The sequence below is a fragment of the Gopherus evgoodei genome, chromosome 3, assembly GCF_007399415.2.
Source record: "Gopherus evgoodei ecotype Sinaloan lineage chromosome 3, rGopEvg1_v1.p, whole genome shotgun sequence".
Classification (NCBI taxonomy): Eukaryota; Metazoa; Chordata; order Testudines; family Testudinidae; genus Gopherus; species Gopherus evgoodei.
The window spans coordinates 103570318-103587950 of NC_044324.1; the positions used below are offsets into that span (position 1 = coordinate 103570318).

Consider the following 17633-nt stretch of genomic DNA (forward strand, 5'->3'; position numbering starts at 1 on the left):
TGATATTCCACAAAATAAAACAAGCAATTTGCTTTCTTGTCTGCAGTCAAGTGCTGGTTGATTTTCATACAAAGTAGTAGAAGCCTGGATTGGGAGAGAGAATAGTATATAAAAACACACTTTGATGACAGGAGCTAGGCCCAGTAGCTTGACTCTTGTGTTTCTTGAGTGTGTGGGTTCAGGAATCATGTCTCCTGCTCTGTAAAATGGCATAGGTCCTGTGCAGTAGGAATTAGGTTCATTTGGTCTAGAGGAGAATGATCATTTGCTAGGACCAACATTTTCAAACTTAGGTGCTGGAAAAAAAACCACATTTAGGCACTTTCAGTGGGTGTTCAGTGGCTCTGGAAATCACATACAGTGTTGGACATCATCTCATCTCCACTGAGCCAAGGAGAGAGATCACTCTCCTGCTCTCCTTGGTTAGGGATGTCAGCAACTAGTTTAAACAAAATGATTACATTAGTAGGAACGATTGATTTGTTGGTTTCCAAAAAAGCAGGGTGTCAAGTGAAGTTCTTCAGGGTGAATGACCAGCTTCACTGGACTGGATGTAAAAGGGGAGGAACTTCATGCTCAGATGGCCAAAGAATACAATGCGCCAATAGCAACATTACAGACAAATATCATGTAATGATTACTAGCCATTAAATGGCAAGCAGAAAGCATAGAAAAGACTCATGGGGGGAATCAACATAATGTTAGAAACAGGAAAAGAAATTAGAGAAAGTTTCCCTCAGGGATGTCATCTACACACCATTGCTGGAGCTAATATGTTAACATGCTAGAATGCAGTTCTACAGAATGTTGAGCATTCTAGCTCTGACCTAGTACTTAATTTTAAGCACATGCTCATGTACTTTTGCTCAATGGCACCAAAGTGCTCTGCACCTTGAATGACTGAGCCTTTCCCGCAGACAGGGTATTATATAATACTGACCAGAGCAGTTATGTATGATATCAGTATTGTAAAACAAGATGTGATGTGAATGAAAATGAAATACAGAAGTTGGGTGATTATGAACAATTTCAAGTCTGGAATTATTTTGAAGATGAATATTGAGAAAGAATGGCATCATATACCCCTCACCTTTTTGTCCTACGTTATATCTCATCCTCAAGGCTTGGTCAGACACAGCACAGGTCTGGCCTATTGCACCAGTAAGCAAAGGTAAAAGTGAAGAGCAGGAGAGGAAGTTCAGGGGGACCAGGTCCTGCATGAATCAGAGGACTGCTATAGAGCTACCAAGTTACTTCTGCCCACCAGTAGGAATAAGGCCTGAGGGGTTTACACATCAGAATGCTTTATCTTGTGCTTATATTCACAGTGCTCCACACCTCAGCTTTTTTTTAAGCACTCATTTGCCTGCTGAGGATCACACATGAACTTAAGCCCGAGTCTACACTATGGGGACTATAGTGCCAAAGTTACAGGGTCATAGCTAAGCCAGCATAGCCCCGTAGTGTAGATGCAGCCTACAGTGACAGAAGGGCTTGTCCATTGCTGTAGGAACACCATCTTCCTGAGCAGTGGTAGCTATATCAATGGAAGCATTCTTCCACCACCCTACCTGCAGCTACACATGGGTTCAGTTGGGATGCATGCCACAGCTATACCCTGAGTGAGGATTTGCAGGAACAAGACCTTTCTAGGAACCTTTGCCTGGCTAAGAAGGATTGGCTGAGCTCCTTTCATAGCCCACTGTTGAATGCTGCAAATCAGAGGAATTCCTGAGAGTCAGAAATGAATCTCTAGCTCCCTATAAGACCTAAGCACACTGTCTCAGAAGCACTTCCAGCTTTGGCCAGTCCAGGGAGTAGTACCTGGAATCAACCCCAGGTCTTCGGCGTGGCACTACAGAGTATAAACCCACAATCAGGCTGGCCCTAAAATAAAATTTCCATGTTTTTAGTCTTCAAAGCTACACCAGTAATTTGGTCTGTAACAGTGGCCCTAAAGCAAACATGTGGTTTTGTTGTTAGTTATGGGAAGGATATTTTAAAACTAAAAGTTGTTGGCCCAGCTTATGCTAATAAGGAAAATATGAATGCCAGTATAAAACCCAGTTTTACATTTTTTTAAAACCAGGCAAAAATCTTTGACCTGAAAAAGCCATAGCCTTGTTTAACACTGAGTTATGGCAAGCAGTTTCCTACATCTTCCTATTCTCATTGTGTTCCTTTAAGGTGTCTTACCTTAAAAAAGCATAAGTTTAAAACGTTGCATACCCACAAATACCATGCTGACTCACCACGAAAAAATATATAGCTGGATGTGTAAGGTAGTCACCTCATAATATTTCATTATGTAAATCTCCCACCCAATTCTCAACTTTCTGTCTGATAGCATTTCTCCCTTGTCATGCCATGCTTTGCCTATTCTTGATAATAATAACAACTAGCTCTTAAATAGAATTTTTCATCTGTAAATCTCAAAGCTCTATATAAGGGAGACTAGTAGCATTATACCTCCATTTTGTGGGTGGGGAAACTGAGGCACAGAGTGGGAAGTGATTTGCCCAGTGTCACACAGTTAACCAGTAATAAAGATAGGAGGTGAACTCAGGTCTCCTAGAACATAAGAATATAAAAATGGCCATACTGAATCACACCAAAGGTCCACCTAGCCCAATGTCCTGTCTTCCGACAGAGGCCAATACCAGGTGCCCCAGAGTGAATGAACAGAACAGGTAATCATTAAGTGATCCATCCTGTTGCCCACTCCCAGCTTATGGAAAACAGAGGCTAGGAACACCATCCATATCCATCCTAGCTCATAGCCATTGATGGACCTATCCTCCATGAATTTATCTTGTTCTTTTTTAACACTTGTTATAGTCTTGGTCTTCACAACATTCTCTGGCAAAGCATTCCACAGGTTGACTGTGTATTGTGTGAAAAAATACTTCCTTTTGTTTGTTTTAAATCTGCAGCTTATTAATTTCATTTGGTGACCCCCAGTTCTTGTGTTATGAGAAGGAGTAAATAACACTTCCTTATTTATTTTCTCCACACCAGTCATGATTGTATAGACCTCTGTCATATCCCCCCTTAGTCATCTCTTTTCCAAGCTGAAAAGTCCCAGTTTTATTAATCTAGCCTCATATGGCAGCTGTTCCATATCCCTAATCATTTTTGTTGTCCTTTTTCATACCTTTTCCAAATCCAATATATCTTTTTAGAAATGGGGTGAACACATTGGCATGCAGTATTCATGATGTGGGCGTACCATGGATTTATATAGAACCAATATGATATTTTTGTCTTATTATCTGTCCCTTTCTTAATGATTCCCAAAATTCTGTTTGCTTTTTGGACTGCCGCTGCATATAGAGTGAATGTTTTCAGAGAACTATCCACAATGACTGCAAGATCGCTTTCTTGAGTGGTAACGGCTAACACCCCATCATTTTACATGTATAGTTGGGACTATGTATTCCAATATTTCATTTGATTCCATTGGTTTGCATTTATCAACACTGAATTTCATCTGCCATTTTGTTGCCCAGTCACCCAGTTTTGAGAGATCCTTTTGTAGCTCTTCACAGTCTGTCTGGGACTTAACTAAGTTGAGTAGTTTTGTGTCATCTGCAAATTTTGCCACTTCACTGTTTACCCTTTTTTCCAGATCATTTATGGGCCCAGTACAGACCCCTGGGAGGCACCACTATTTACCTCTCTCCATTCTGAAAACTGACCATTTTTCCTACCCTTTGTTTCCTATCTTTTAACCAGTTACCAATCCATAAGAGGACCTTCCCTGTTATCCCATGATAGCTTACTTTGCTGAAGAGGCTTTCGTGAGCGACCTTGTTAAAGGCTTTCTGAAAATCTAAATACACTATATCCACTGGATCTTCCTTGTCCACATGCTTGTGGACCCCCTCAAAGAATTCTAGTAGATTGGTGAGGCATGATTTCCCCTTACAAAAATCATGTTGACTCTTCCTCAACAAATTATGTTCCTCTATATGTCTGACAATTTTGTTTTTTAATATAGTTTCAATCAGTTTGCCCAGTACTGAAGTCAGGCTTTACCAGCCTGTAACTGCCGGGATCAACTCTGGAGCCCTTTTTAAAAATTGGCGTCACATTAGCTATCCTCCAGTCATCTGGTACAGAAGCTGATTTAAATGATAGGTTACCGATGGCAGTTAGTAGTTATGCAATTTCATATATGAGTTCCTTCAGAACTCTTGGGTGAATACCATCTGGTCCTGGTGACTTATTATAGTTTAGTTTATCAATTTGGTCCAAAACCTCCTCTAATGACACCTCAATATGGGACAGTTCCTCAGATTTGTCACCTAAAAAGAATGGCTCAAGTTTGGGAATCTCCCTCCCATCCTCAGCCATGAAGACTGATGCAAAGAATTCATTTCATTTCCTCACTATGGCCTCATCATCCTTTAGTGCTCCTTTAGCAGCTTGATCGTCTAGTGTTCCCACCGGTTGTTTAGCAGGCTTCCTGCTTCTGATGTACTTTAAAAAAAAATTGCCATTTTTTGAGTCTTTGGCTAGCTGTTCTTCAAATTCTTTTTTGGCCTTCCTAATTTATATGTTTACACTTTATTTGCCAGAGTTTATGCTCCTTTCTATTTTCCTCACTAGGATTTAACTTCCATTTTTTAAACTATGCCATTTTACTCTCACTGCTTCTCCTACTTTGTTGTTTAGCCATGGTGACATTTCTTTGGTTCTCTTACTATGTTTTTTTTAATTTGGGGTATACATTTAAGTTGAACCTCTATTATGGTATCTTTAAAAAGTTTCCATGCAGGTTGCAGGGATTTCACTTTTGGCACTGTGCCTTTTAATTTCCATTTAACTCACTTCCTCATTTTTGTATAGTCTCCCTTTCTGAAATTAAATGCTGCAGTGTTGGGCTGCTGTGGCATTTTCCCTGCCACAGGGATGTTACATTTAATTATATTATGGTCACTATTACCAAGCAGTACAGCTATATTCACTTCTTGGCCAGATCCTGTGGTTCACTTAGGACTAAATCAAGAATTGCCTCTCCTCTTGTGGGTTTCAGGACAAGCTGCTTCAAGATGCAGTCATTTATGGTGTCTAGAAATTTTATTGCTGCATCCCATTTTGAGGTGACATGATCCCAATATGGGGATAGTTGAAATCCCCCATTATTATTGTTTTTTTTGTTTTTGTAACCTCTCTAATCTCCCTGAGCATTTTACAATCATCATCCTCATTCTGGTCATATGATCGACAATATATTCCTGATGCTATATTTGAATTTCTATCCATAGAGATTCTATGGTACTGTTTGATTCATTTACAATTTGTACTATATTTCTCTCTATACTTTCTCTCACCCCTCCCCACTGCATACACCTCACCAGTTATTCCTATATGTTTTGTACCCTGGTATCACCATGTGCCATTGCTTATCTTAATTCCACCAAGTCTCTGTGATGCCTATTGTATCAGTCTCCTCATTTAATATCAGACACTCAAATTCACCCGTGTTAGTACTTAGAGTTCTTGCATTTGTATACAAGCCATTATAAAATTTGTCAATATTTAGTTGTTTCCTGGTAAATGATGACTTTGTTATGACAGTCACTGAAATTGCACTGAATTGCTTTTTTATTATTATTTATTACTGAAATGCCCTTAATACAATATTGGGTGCAAAGTCAAGTTAAAAAATATCACTACTCAGAGTTCCTCCAATCTTTACAGCAGCTTCCTTGAATATATGCGTCACAATATGTGCTTTAATTATATGATTACCATACCATATGTTCTTCAAGACCCTTGCCTCTGTCAGTGAATAGTAGGGATAGTAAATAAGGCAGAGGTTTATAAACATGGCAAAGATGTTATCTTGTATTTGAAACAGTGGACTGAAACCTGAAAGTGTTAAATCTGTAGCTTGGTGGGCCACAGACTTCATCACTAATGTTGGACAAGACTCACTAATAATGCATATGCACAAGGGAATTTAATAAAGATTGCATGGGCAACTTTAATTTTGACCTTTCTTAATTTTTGAGCACTTCACTTTGCAACATTAATATTATTTTTAAAACTACTGATAAATAACTGCATTACTCAAATACCTGCTTAATGAGGCTTGGATATTCATTAATTGTAGTGGTGAATCAAAACCTACGTGTCTTTTTATACAAACCTGGTGTTTATTACATGGGTTTACCTCTATCATGTGAGGCAATATAACTGTACTAATACTTTCATAACAAGAGTTTTTCTCATGAAGAGTCCAGATAGGAGGTAGATTGTTTGAATTCTTTTAGAATAGTTTATAACTCATCTGTAAACATGTCCTTCTCAAAGCACTAAACTATGAGTTAGATCCGTGGTTCTCAAACTTTTGTACTGGTGACCTCTTTCACACAGCAAACCTCTGAGTGTGACTCCCCTTATAATTTAAATACACTTTTTAATATATTTAACACCATTTTAATGCTGGATGCAAAGCAGGGTTTGGGGTGGAGGCTTACCCCCCATGTAATAACCTTGTGACCCCCTGAGGGGTCCTGACCCCCAGTTTGAGAACCCTTGAGCTAGACAAATGCAAATGCATGCCAACACTGTCTCATTGTTTCCTTGTGCTCTCCCATCTATCTGTATCTATCTGTTATCACTTGTCTTACTGCTAGATTATAAGCTCTTTGAGCAGTTATTGTCTTTTTGTTGTTTGTACAGCACCTAGCACAATGGAGGCCTGGTCCCTGACAGGGTCTCCTAGTGCTACTGCAGCACAATAATACAAATCAACCCCTGACATAACCTGCGCCCCAAATGATTTCTTACAGACTACATAGCTTCCAAAAACATCCAGAGCCAGCATTATTCAACTTGTCTCTGAGCTGTACATCTGAATCTTCTATCGAATGATGACTTCAAGAGCCATTGTCCAGCAATCTCCAATTGCTTTCTAAGCACATAATCTGACCATAGAATTGTTGCTTCTGCCCACTCTCTGCATGATTTAACAGAGAACAGGCTTAAGTATCACACAACCATAAGGGGAGAGGGTTATAAAAGAATTCATTTGTGTGTGAACACTAGTAGCAGCAAGCAATGTCAGAGAATATTCATAAGGGACTAGTGTGTGTCCCATTCTAGCCAAAAGCAATTATAGTTATTAACATAAAAATTGATGGCATTTGGCTTATGTCAAATACGGGGAACTCTTGAGAGTGATACTACTTGTGCTCGCCTAGAAAGAACAATTTATTTAATGAAATCAAACTCTTCTGAAACTGTGATGGATTCATTTCACTGATTAGACATACTTCATTTACTTTAGCTGTTTTATTCATCTGTAATAATGGCCATCCAACCAGAAAGACCATTTCTATTGTATAGAGCCAAATCAAACTGAATACTTAATTGAAGTTTTTCTGTTTCAGTTCTATAATTAAAAGTGAACTGAAAAATTGTTTTTCCTGCCAAGATCTGTGTTCAAGAAATCTATGTTTGTCACTTAACCATAGATAGTGTTGGTAAGACAAAGTGGCTGAGGTAATATTTTTTATTGGACCATCTTCTGTTGGTGAGAGGGACAAGTTTTTGAGCTTACACAGAAGAGCTGTGTGTAAGTTTGAAAGCTTGTCTCTCTCAGGGGCAGAAGTTGGTCAAATGAAAGCTATTATCTCACCCACCTTGTCCCTCTAATACCCTGGGGCCAACACAGCTATATTATGCAACAACACTGCACACAATAATAGTGTTGCTAATACTGAAGCAGAATGCTGAGCTGCAGCCCAACCCTGCTCCCACTAAAGTCAATCTACTGATGTCATCAGCCATTGCAGGGAAAAACAGAAGGACAAATTCATAGTCGTTCCTTCTCCTTTCCGCCTAGGAGAAGACAGAGAGAAGTCCCTACACTATTGTGAGTAGAATGCAAAACAACAGGGATCGGCAACCTATGGCACGCATGCCAAAGACGGCATGCGAGCCAATTTTTAAAGGCACGCTGGAGCCTGCCAGAACTCCAGCATGCTATTAAAAATCCTTCCCAGCCTCGCCCGCTCTCCTCTGCCCTCCGCTCCCACCGCAGGAGCAGGGAGCAGAAGCACAGCCGTGCGCACGGGGTGGGCAAATGGCCCCTCTCTGGGCACAGCAAGCCGCAGGGTCCGCGCTCCCGAGCCGGAGCGCTGCCCCAAGAGCAGCAAGCTACCGGCCCCTCCCCCGGAGCCCTGCCGCCGCGCGCAGCGCTCTGCGGGTCGGGGCTGCGCGCTCCCGAGGGCAGCGTTTGGCTCCGCGGGGAGGCAGAGAGGCTCCTTGCTCAACCGGAGCCCTGCCGCCGCCGCGCGCTGAGGGGCGGGGCTGTGCTCTCCAGTGAGGCAGCATGTCTGGCTGTGCGTGGAGCCTCATGGTAAGGGCTGGGGGGGTTGGCTAAGGGGTGGGGAAAGTCAGGGCACAGGGGGCAGAGTGGGTTGGATGGGGGGGTGGGATCCCAGGGGTGGGTGGTTAGGGGTTGGATGGGGCATTGGAGTCCCGGGTTTGTGAGGGGGCAGGGGGTGGATAGGGGTCAGGGAGCAAGGAGGGTCCTGGGGGGGCAATTAGGGTGGGGGTTCTCTGGAGGGGGTGGTCAGGGGACAAGGAGCTGGGGGGGTTGTATGAGTTGGGAGTTCTGGGGGTCCTGTCAGGAGACAGGAGTGTGGAGAGAGGTTGGCGCAGGTGGGGGTGGGTTGGATGGGTCAGGAGTTTTGGGGGTTGTGTCGGGGCAGGGAGTGGTTGGATGGGGCATGGGAGTCCCGGGGGTCTGTCTGGGGATGGGGGTGTGGATAAGGGTCAAGGCAGTCAGGGTACAGGTAGGGGGTAGTTCCTGTCTGGGGACAAGGAACAGGGAGGCTTAGATAGGGGGTGGGGTCCTGGGGGGCAGTTGGGGGCAGGGGTCCCAGGAGGAGGTAGTCAGGGGACAAGGAGCAAGGGGGTTGGAAGTTCTTAGGGGGGCAGTCATTCAGCCCTTTCCCCTGAGCCCTGACCCCCCCCTACACACACACCATGCCCTCTGCCCTGAGCCTCGCACACCCTGCAGGCCCATGCCCTGAGCCGTCATACACACCCAGCCCTCTGCTTGACTCCTTCACCCCCCCCACAACCCTAGCCCTGACTCTGGCACCCCCACCCATACCAGTCCCCCCTCTGCCCTGACACCTACACCCCCCACATACCCAGCCCCCAGCCCTGACTCCAGCCCTCTGCCCCCAACCGTCTGGGTCCCGGCCACTGCCCCACACAGCCCACTGCTGGTCTAGGGTTCTGGCTGATGGACCCTTGCCAGCCGGGGTCCTGGCCGCAGGCCTCGCTCAGCCTGCTGCTGGCCTAGGTGAACAGAACCCCAGACCAGCAGCGGGCTGAGCGGGCTGGCAGCATAAGATCAAAATTTTAATTTCATTTTAAATGAAGCTTCTTAAACATTTTGAAAACCTTGTTTATTTTACAATACAACACTAGTTTAGTTATATAATATATAGACTTAGAGAGAGAGACCTTCTAAAAAACATTAAAATGTATTACCAGCACACAAAACCTTAAATTAGAGTGAATAAATGAAGACTCGGCACACCGCTTCTGAAAGGTTGCTGACCCCTGCAATACAACCTGGCCTGGTAGTGGACAGTCACCAGACTGTTGCAAGTACACACAATCGCTAGGTCCCACATGCTTCTGAGACAACTGAGTCCAGGCAGAGACTTAGTTTCTAGCTGAGTCTTCAGGGTGCATTCTGAGACTCAAACCTCTTGTTTTACACCTTTTCTTGGTTTTGAGACTACAAATCCAGCCACCCTAGACCCTGAAAACCAGTGCCTTCGACCTCCAGAGCTTTCCCAGTCAGTTACACGTGCTCCCCTGGAGCTTCACTGATTTTGTAAGGTCTCTGAGCTTCTAGACAAACTCTTTGGGAACAGCATAGCAGCAAAGTAAGGCTTAGCAAAGGAATTTCTTAATGACGTTCACTTCACTCTTAAGAGCACTCTGGAGTTACAAATCTTGGAAAAGTCCTGACGTGCATCCTCCCCTAGGATGATTTCTTCCTTTCTGTGAGTCCGGGGTTTTGTCAATGTTTCAGGCTTCTTCACTAGACCTGCTAAATTGACCAGTGTCAATCCCTGGTAAGTGTAGACATGGCCTGAGTATGATTCCCCCTTCCCCACCAAATGCAATCCATATGTATCAGCATTCCTCCAGCAGTTTGCCTCCAGCTGCTCCCACGAGTGCCAATCAAAGCCACTATTATATATATATATACATACATAAGCAAAGAAGTTTGCTTGTGAGGTAATTGAGGGTGGGAGGTCAGCTTCTATGAGTTAACATTTTCCTTTTAGAACTGTTTATTCATAGTTCATTCTAAATTCTGAGTGTTAGTTTATCTTGTAGCAATAATTTCCCGTGTGTGTGAGTGAAGGGGAAATTATAATGGACTATGAATGAACAACTCTGAAAGGAAAATGTTGACTATCAGAAGCTGACCTCTCACTCTCAATTACCTCACAAGCAAACTTCTTTGTTTACTCCTTGACTCTCCTTGTCCATGTGCTGTAAATGCAGATGCTTCCCACATTCAAATTCACAGGTGAAAACATTTTCTGGGGATTTTGTACTTGATCATTGCAACTCCTGGATGTTCAAGCTGAAACACCGGGGTTTTGCTGAACATTTCATTATACAGTTTATTGCACAGCCACTAGCACCTGCCTCTGTATTAAAGATGATCAGTGTATCCCAGAAGTGCCAGACTTCAGGAGACATGAGCATTTTAGATGCACCATCTGTAACTTCCACTGTTTAAAAAATAATTAACAAACTCCCATTTCCCAAACATGTCCAGGAGGTATAATGGAGTTGCTACCATGAATCTAAGTTACTGATTCATTTTTGACAGCATCTCCAATTATTAAAACAAAACAAAAATAAAAACTCACAACTTTCCTGACACATCTTCGATTAATAAAATAGAGTCCTCTTCACTTGCATGCCATCAAACTATTTTTCAAAAAAGACATTATTTGGCATTTCATCTCTTTCCCCAGTTCACATTATTTCTTATATGTGCATTCCCTGATACAAAAAATAATTAAGCTTTTAAAATGCGTGTTCTATGATTGATATAATTTGCAGCATACATCCTAGAAATCTGCAGTGCATCCAAAATGTACAGCATACTCCTCGAGTCTCCTCATTGATCTACCTGGAAAACTGGTCGAAAAAATATAACAGGATCATATGGGAATTTGCATCTGAACTGAGCTCTCCTGGGTTAAATTAAATTACAAAATTAATTAAAATAATCTGAGAATATGTAGCTAAATCATTTAAAATGAAATGGTGTTGTGTGGTGACCATGGTCTCAATCCTGTAATGAGTGTCACATGAGCATAGGAGTCTGTTAGCATAGAACTGACTGTGTATGATTTCACTGAGATCTATATGCTGCCACATCTTAATTTTCAGGGCACAACGGAAGCAGACTACTATTAACAATAACAGTGGTACTGGACCGGGCTCTAAATAATTATATTCATCAGAGGCAGGACCAAAGCAAGGCCAGCATGTTAATGCATTTTTTGTTTAATCTTTGTTTAATTTTTGTGTAAAGCTGCAAGAAAATTGCAGGCTGTGATTTGGTTGCAGAAACTGAAACTTTGCCATACATTTAAGTGGTGTGACCCTGTGCACCAGATCACACTACCACTCACATTTGAACTGACCACACCAAAACCACAACTTTACTAAACAGTTTCCGCAACAATTTGACCAAAAAGCTCACGACTTTCTTACAATCTTAACTACTCGTGTATTTTTTGTGGTGAACTTTTTACCAGAGAAAGCCATGTTTTTGTGGACATTGTAGGGCCCTGTTCAAGTAAAAAACAAAACTTCCATTGACTTCCAACAGTGTTTGGATTTCACCCTACATATTTTGTGAGACACAGCTTCCATTTGTGAGAAGACAGTAAGTGCTATGGGGAAGGGCTTTGTGAGAAAAATCCTCACCGCCAATTAAAAATGACATCTCTGAAGACTTGTGGAGAAGTGAAAAGTTCTTTACTTTCACTTCAAGCTCTTTCCAAAAACAAAAGGCAGTTATTGCATTAACATTGTTATTCTGCTGCAAACATCTGTTCTCGCTGTGAAAGTGGTAAACGTTTTTGTTAAGGAAGACTGTCACCCTAACTTTTATCTGTGACAATTCTGGGGGTTCCTCACATAATTTCACCATTTGTGCGCTGAAAAGCTATGGTCATTGAGTACAGATGGTGAAACTCCAAGAAGAAAAAAAAAACCACGCACACAAAAATTGCATGACATACTTAAATTTTTTCACATACTTTTCCACATCTATACTTTTCCACATCTCTCTACCCCTCTCAAACAGAATGAAAGCCACACCTAAAATGACACTCTCCACTTCTTGTGGTAGCCTCAAAGAAGTGAAACAACAGAACAGGAAGATACAACCACATCTGCAGTAGTAGTTTTTTCTGGCAAAATCATTTATTGCACATTTATATCCCTAGTCCAAAGTCCATTTGCTTCACTGTTTAACTCATCCCTCAGTCTAGGATCTTTTGCCAAATGATGACACAATATATATTCAAGAAAAACAGAATGTCTATCCCATCATTTGGCATGTTGTCATTCTAAGAAAGTCCTTCTCCTTAATTGTTTGCACTGTATCTTTAGCTAGCCATGAGCTAGCCTGTAAAGGAAAAGTAAGATAAGCCAGGTAGTTGGTGGCTTGACTTGAAAGATGGAAGAAAACTGAGGTCCTCAGTACAATAATATCTTGTTTGTTTTTCTGTCGTGAAGAGACTTGCTTGTAAAGAATCATCCTTGTCTAAACAAAAAAAAACTGATTTATCTTACGACTTCTCCATTCCCTCAGTTAAAAAGAATCAAATGAAATAGATGCAGCTCAGAGAATGTATATTCATAATGCTAACTTCTGAGATTATTGCACCTTGGGACTTGCATTAAAAGCAAAAGAGACAGGTTTTGAACTTCTTAAAACCCTTTCGAAATGGAACGCCATAACCCACTGAGAAAAATACTTTAAGCAGAAAAGTCTCTGAACTGCATGTGTCATTGTCCCTAAAACACCCAAGATCTCTAAAAGATACAGTTCTGGTGCATCCAACCACAGACATTTGGGCTAGATGTCAAGCTAGAATACTTCACCTTTAACAGCATATTTTGGTTTCCTTCAAATCTGATGCAGATAAAAAAAATTTCATGAAACTGGCCTCAAAGTTCAGTACTTTCCTATGTATCACACCTCATATAACATTCTGGATGAGGGAGGTATAACGTTGGCTTATATATACGCAAGGGTTTGTCTGTTAGTTTTATTGTTGTTGCTAGTGACTCTAACATAGAGCAGGCCTCATCAGGGTAGGGAGATTTGTGTGTGCTTACTGCTTTTCTCATAGACTGAGCTTGATTTTGCATGTTTTCAATGGAGAATATAGGGGAAAATAAGCCATAAATTATGTATGTATATAATATGTGCTCCATTCAACTATGTAAGCAAGGAATGTGCAGTGAACATAAGTAAACTATGCTAATCTCATATATTTCTGGGAAGATATGCTTTAGTCAAACACAAGTTGTTGGGCTCCATGTCGGGGGATCTGGGTGTTTAAAAAAAACAATAGTGTTGAGGGGGGTATGTGGAACCATATGCCCCTTCTATCTAGAAGCTTCCTAATTTCTCTATTTAAAGGTATCTTTTTTACCGTCCAGTGATGTAAAATTTTCATACCACATGTTTTTCTTTGCTCCTGTGGGTATTACCCGTAGGTAGTAGCCACATCTAAGAAGCAAATTGTGATGGGTCCCCCCCCCAACCCAATGGTGCAACATGGAACTGGGGAGCAGCTGAGCCCTCTGGGTTCCCTCTCAGCACTGTGATGTGACAAGCTGCAAAGCCTTCCACGCTTGCACTCATACCAACATCCACAAGCAGGGGCCATATCCAGCTGTGTTCATGAATGCTCTGCCAATCACTGCATGAAACAGCAATAGAGAGGCTTCAGCCAAAATATCCCCAGCTCCCCCAGCCTAGGACCCCAGAGCTGTACCGTCCTGCTTTAGTAGAAAAACTGACCAACATATATGTTATTACCCCAGTCCGTCCCCTCCCTTGATGTGGAAAAGAATATGCACAAAGCCTTTGCTAACTGAGCTGAGATTTCCCCCCATCACTTCACTTACATCACACTGTTTTAGGTAAAAATATAAAATAGATTTATTAACTACAGATGGATAGAATATAAGTGATAGCAAACTAATCAAAGCAGATTACCTAGCATATAAACAAAAATGCAATCTAAGTCTAGTATACTAGATAGGCTATGAATCAAGCAGTGTCTCACCCTGACTGATGATACAGGTAGGCTTATAGATTCTTGAGGCACAGGGTATGTCTACACTGGCAAGCTTCTGCGCAACAAATTATACCACTTTTATTAAAGTGCTGGAATTAAACCGCTATTGCGTGTCCACATTGTGCTCCTTGTTACGCTGGAGTGCATTCACATTAGCAGCTCTTGCAATGGCAAAGAGAGCAGTGCACTGTGGTAGCTATCCCACTGTGCAACTGGCCACAGAGTGCTTTGGGAAGGGATTGCAATGCCTCATGGGGCAGGCACAGAATCACATGATGCAGGTTTCCCAATCCCATTGTTCCATGGGCATTCTACTACATTGCCAGCTGCTTTTCAACTGAAGGGGGCAGGGGGAGAGTTGGCAGTGTGTGTGTGTGTGTGTGTGTGTGTGTGTGTGTGTGTGTGTGTGTGTGTGTGTGTGTGTGTGTGTGTGTGTGTGTGTGTGTGTATAGGGGGAAGAGAGACTGTGTGTTTTGGAGGGACAGAGAGTGTGTCAGTAGCCTGTCTTGTAAGTTCAGAGAGCAGCAGAAAGCAACCAGTCCTGAGGCAGGGGGGGGAATGAAACCTAACATTAGCCCCTGACTCCTCCCCAGCTCTCTGCACAGCAATCTGTCTCTCTCTCTCACACACACACACACCTGCCTCTGTGTTCAACAGAACGAACATTCCACATTAATGGTTAGTTATGTGTCCCGGAGCAGATCAGCACAGCACACAAGGGCTGCCAGAAATGGAGCTTTGAAAGGGGAGGGACATATGTCTCCAGGGTAGCTGAATTCAAAACAGTGAGCAGAGTGGCCACTTGAGGGATTATGGGACACTTCCAGAGGCCAGTTGATTGCTTGCTATGCTGTAATGTCTTTACATTGCCAATACAGCACTGGAGCCTCTGTGTTTCAAGGCTTATGACTCTTGTTGAGGTGTTTTTTTTTTGCAGTGCTACAACTGAGGAGTTTCTGTGCACTAAGTGGCTTGGCAGTGTGTTCACCTCAGGAGTTACACCACAGAAAGCTGCTTTACTGCACAGTAACTTGCCAGTGAAGACAAAACCACAGGCTGCATCTGCTTTGCAGCCTGGTTTCCCCTCTCTGTTCAAAGTCATTTTTCTTCCAGAGGTTCTTTCAGGTGCTGACTTGTGGGGGAATGAAGACAAGTCATGATGTCAAATCCTATCTTCTATAGTTTCTTCCAGCTTGCTGGAAAGTCTATGCATGTGAGGGATATATTCCCATTGGCCAAAAGTCCCCATTGTCTCTATGCTCCCTCTGAGGAGGCTTCCTTATACAGAGTTTCTATGTTAGTGGATTCTTCCCTTGATGGGTGTTGATGACAGCAATTAACACTATCTGGCTACTCCACTGTTGTACCTGAAAGGCTGGCTTGGGGTGTTTCCAGCCTTAAGTCATACTTTAGTAACTCACACATAGCAAGTTTTCCTAACTTCACATTGGATGTGAAGCACATACAATCCACTGAAATACTAATGTTTAGCAGATCAAGTCGAATGATACCTCACAAGGCAATCAATCAATCAGATTAAGAACATAGATAAAACAGAATTTAGTGGTGATACTCAGCTTGTAAAAAGAAGTGCAGCATAGTGGATAATAAATATGGCCTTGTCTACACTACAGAGTTGCAGCGCTGGTGAGGGGGTTACAGCGCTGCAACTTAGGATGTGTACACACTTGCACAGCACGGCCAGCGCTGCAACTCCCTGTTTGCAGCGCTGGCCGTACACCCGGTCGAGCCTTGGGTGTAGAGGATCCAGCGCTGGATCACCAGCGCTGGTCAGCAAGTGTAGACACTCACCAGCATTTTTATTGACTTCCGTGGCATAAGCAGGTATCCCAGCATACCTTAGAAGCCTCTCTGGTAATCATGCAAACTCCACTGTCCTGGGCTCACCTGACCCCTCCTTTAAATGCCCCGGGAATTTTAAAAATCCCCTTCCTGTTTGCTCAGCCAGGTGTGGAGTGCAATTAATCACTCAGCGACCATGCCTCCACGCACCAAACGAGCCCCAGCATGGACCAATGCAGAGCTGCAGGACCTCATTAGTGTTTGGGGAGAGGAGGCTGTGCAAGCACAGCTGCGCTCCAGAAGGAGAAATTATGATACCTATGGTCAGATATCGCAGTCCTTGATGAGAAGGGGTCATGAACGGGACGCGTTGCAGTGCAGGGTCAAAATAAAAGAGCTGAGGAGTGCTTACTGCAAAGCTCGTGGGGGAAATCGCCGCTCAGGAGCTGCCCCCACGACCTGCCATTTTTACCAGGAGCTGGATCCCATACTTGGGTGTGACCCCACTGCCAATCCTAGGAGCACGATGGAGAGTTCAGAGCAGGGAGAAGTGGGGGAGGTTGTAGAGGACTGCGACAGTGAGGCTACTGGCGTGGAGGGAGACACCCCGGAGTCCCAGTACACATGCAGCCAGGACCTCTTCTCAAGCCAGGAAAAGGCTAGCCAGTCGCAGCAGCTGGAAGTTGATGGTGAGGAAGAAGCTGAGGATCGTGCTCAGGGTAAGTAGATTTTTATGTTTTGGGAGAGGAGGGTTTTGGTTATGGCTGCCTGCATGCATGCCTAAACGTGGAATAGCCCATTGATTTTCTCTATCACGTCTCTGTAATCTGCCTCGGTAATCTCTTGAAATGTTGCTGCAAGAGCGTTTGCAATTTGCTTTCTCAAGTTGAACGGGAGAGCCACCGTGGTCCCTGTCCCGGTCAGGCTAACTCGTCCGATCCACTGTGCAGCGAGGGGTGGGGGGACCATGGCTGCACACAGGCAAGCTGCATAGGGGCCAGGGAAGTATCCACATTCCTGTAGAAGACCCTCCCTCTCTTCCCAGGTAACACGCAGCAGTGATATGTCTGGCAGTAGGAAACCCTGTTGAGAGTTTAGGGATAATTGAGTGCAGGGCGCCAGGTTCGTGTTTCCCCAGCCCATGGCGCTCTGTTTTTAACCCCCCCCTCCCAGCACGTAGGCAGCCACGCAGTGCGCTCCTGTGTTCCCCACCCACCCTCCCAGCATGTAAGCATCCACGCAGTGTGCTCCGGTGTAAGGCCCCCCTCCCTCCAAGCAGGCATCCAGCATCACAGTGTGCTCCGGTGTAAGGCACCCCCCCCCTCCAAGCAGGCATCCAGCACCGTTGTGTGCTCCTGTGTTCCCCACCCTCCCTCCAAGCAGGCATCCAGCACCGCGGTGTGCTCCGGTGTAAGGCACCCCCCCTCCAAGCAG

The 17633-nt window shown here is 43.5% G+C and overlaps 1 long non-coding RNA gene across 1 annotated transcript; it reads left to right on the top strand.

The window, feature by feature from the left end:
* Positions 1 to 1415: 1415 nt before the first annotated feature.
* Positions 1416 to 14520, top strand: LOC115647516. The gene is made up of 3 exons (XR_003999340.1): positions 1416 to 1427; positions 12245 to 12249; positions 14429 to 14520. It is a non-coding gene; the product is annotated as an uncharacterized LOC115647516 (long non-coding RNA).
* The last annotated feature ends 3113 nt before the right edge of the window (positions 14521 to 17633 follow it).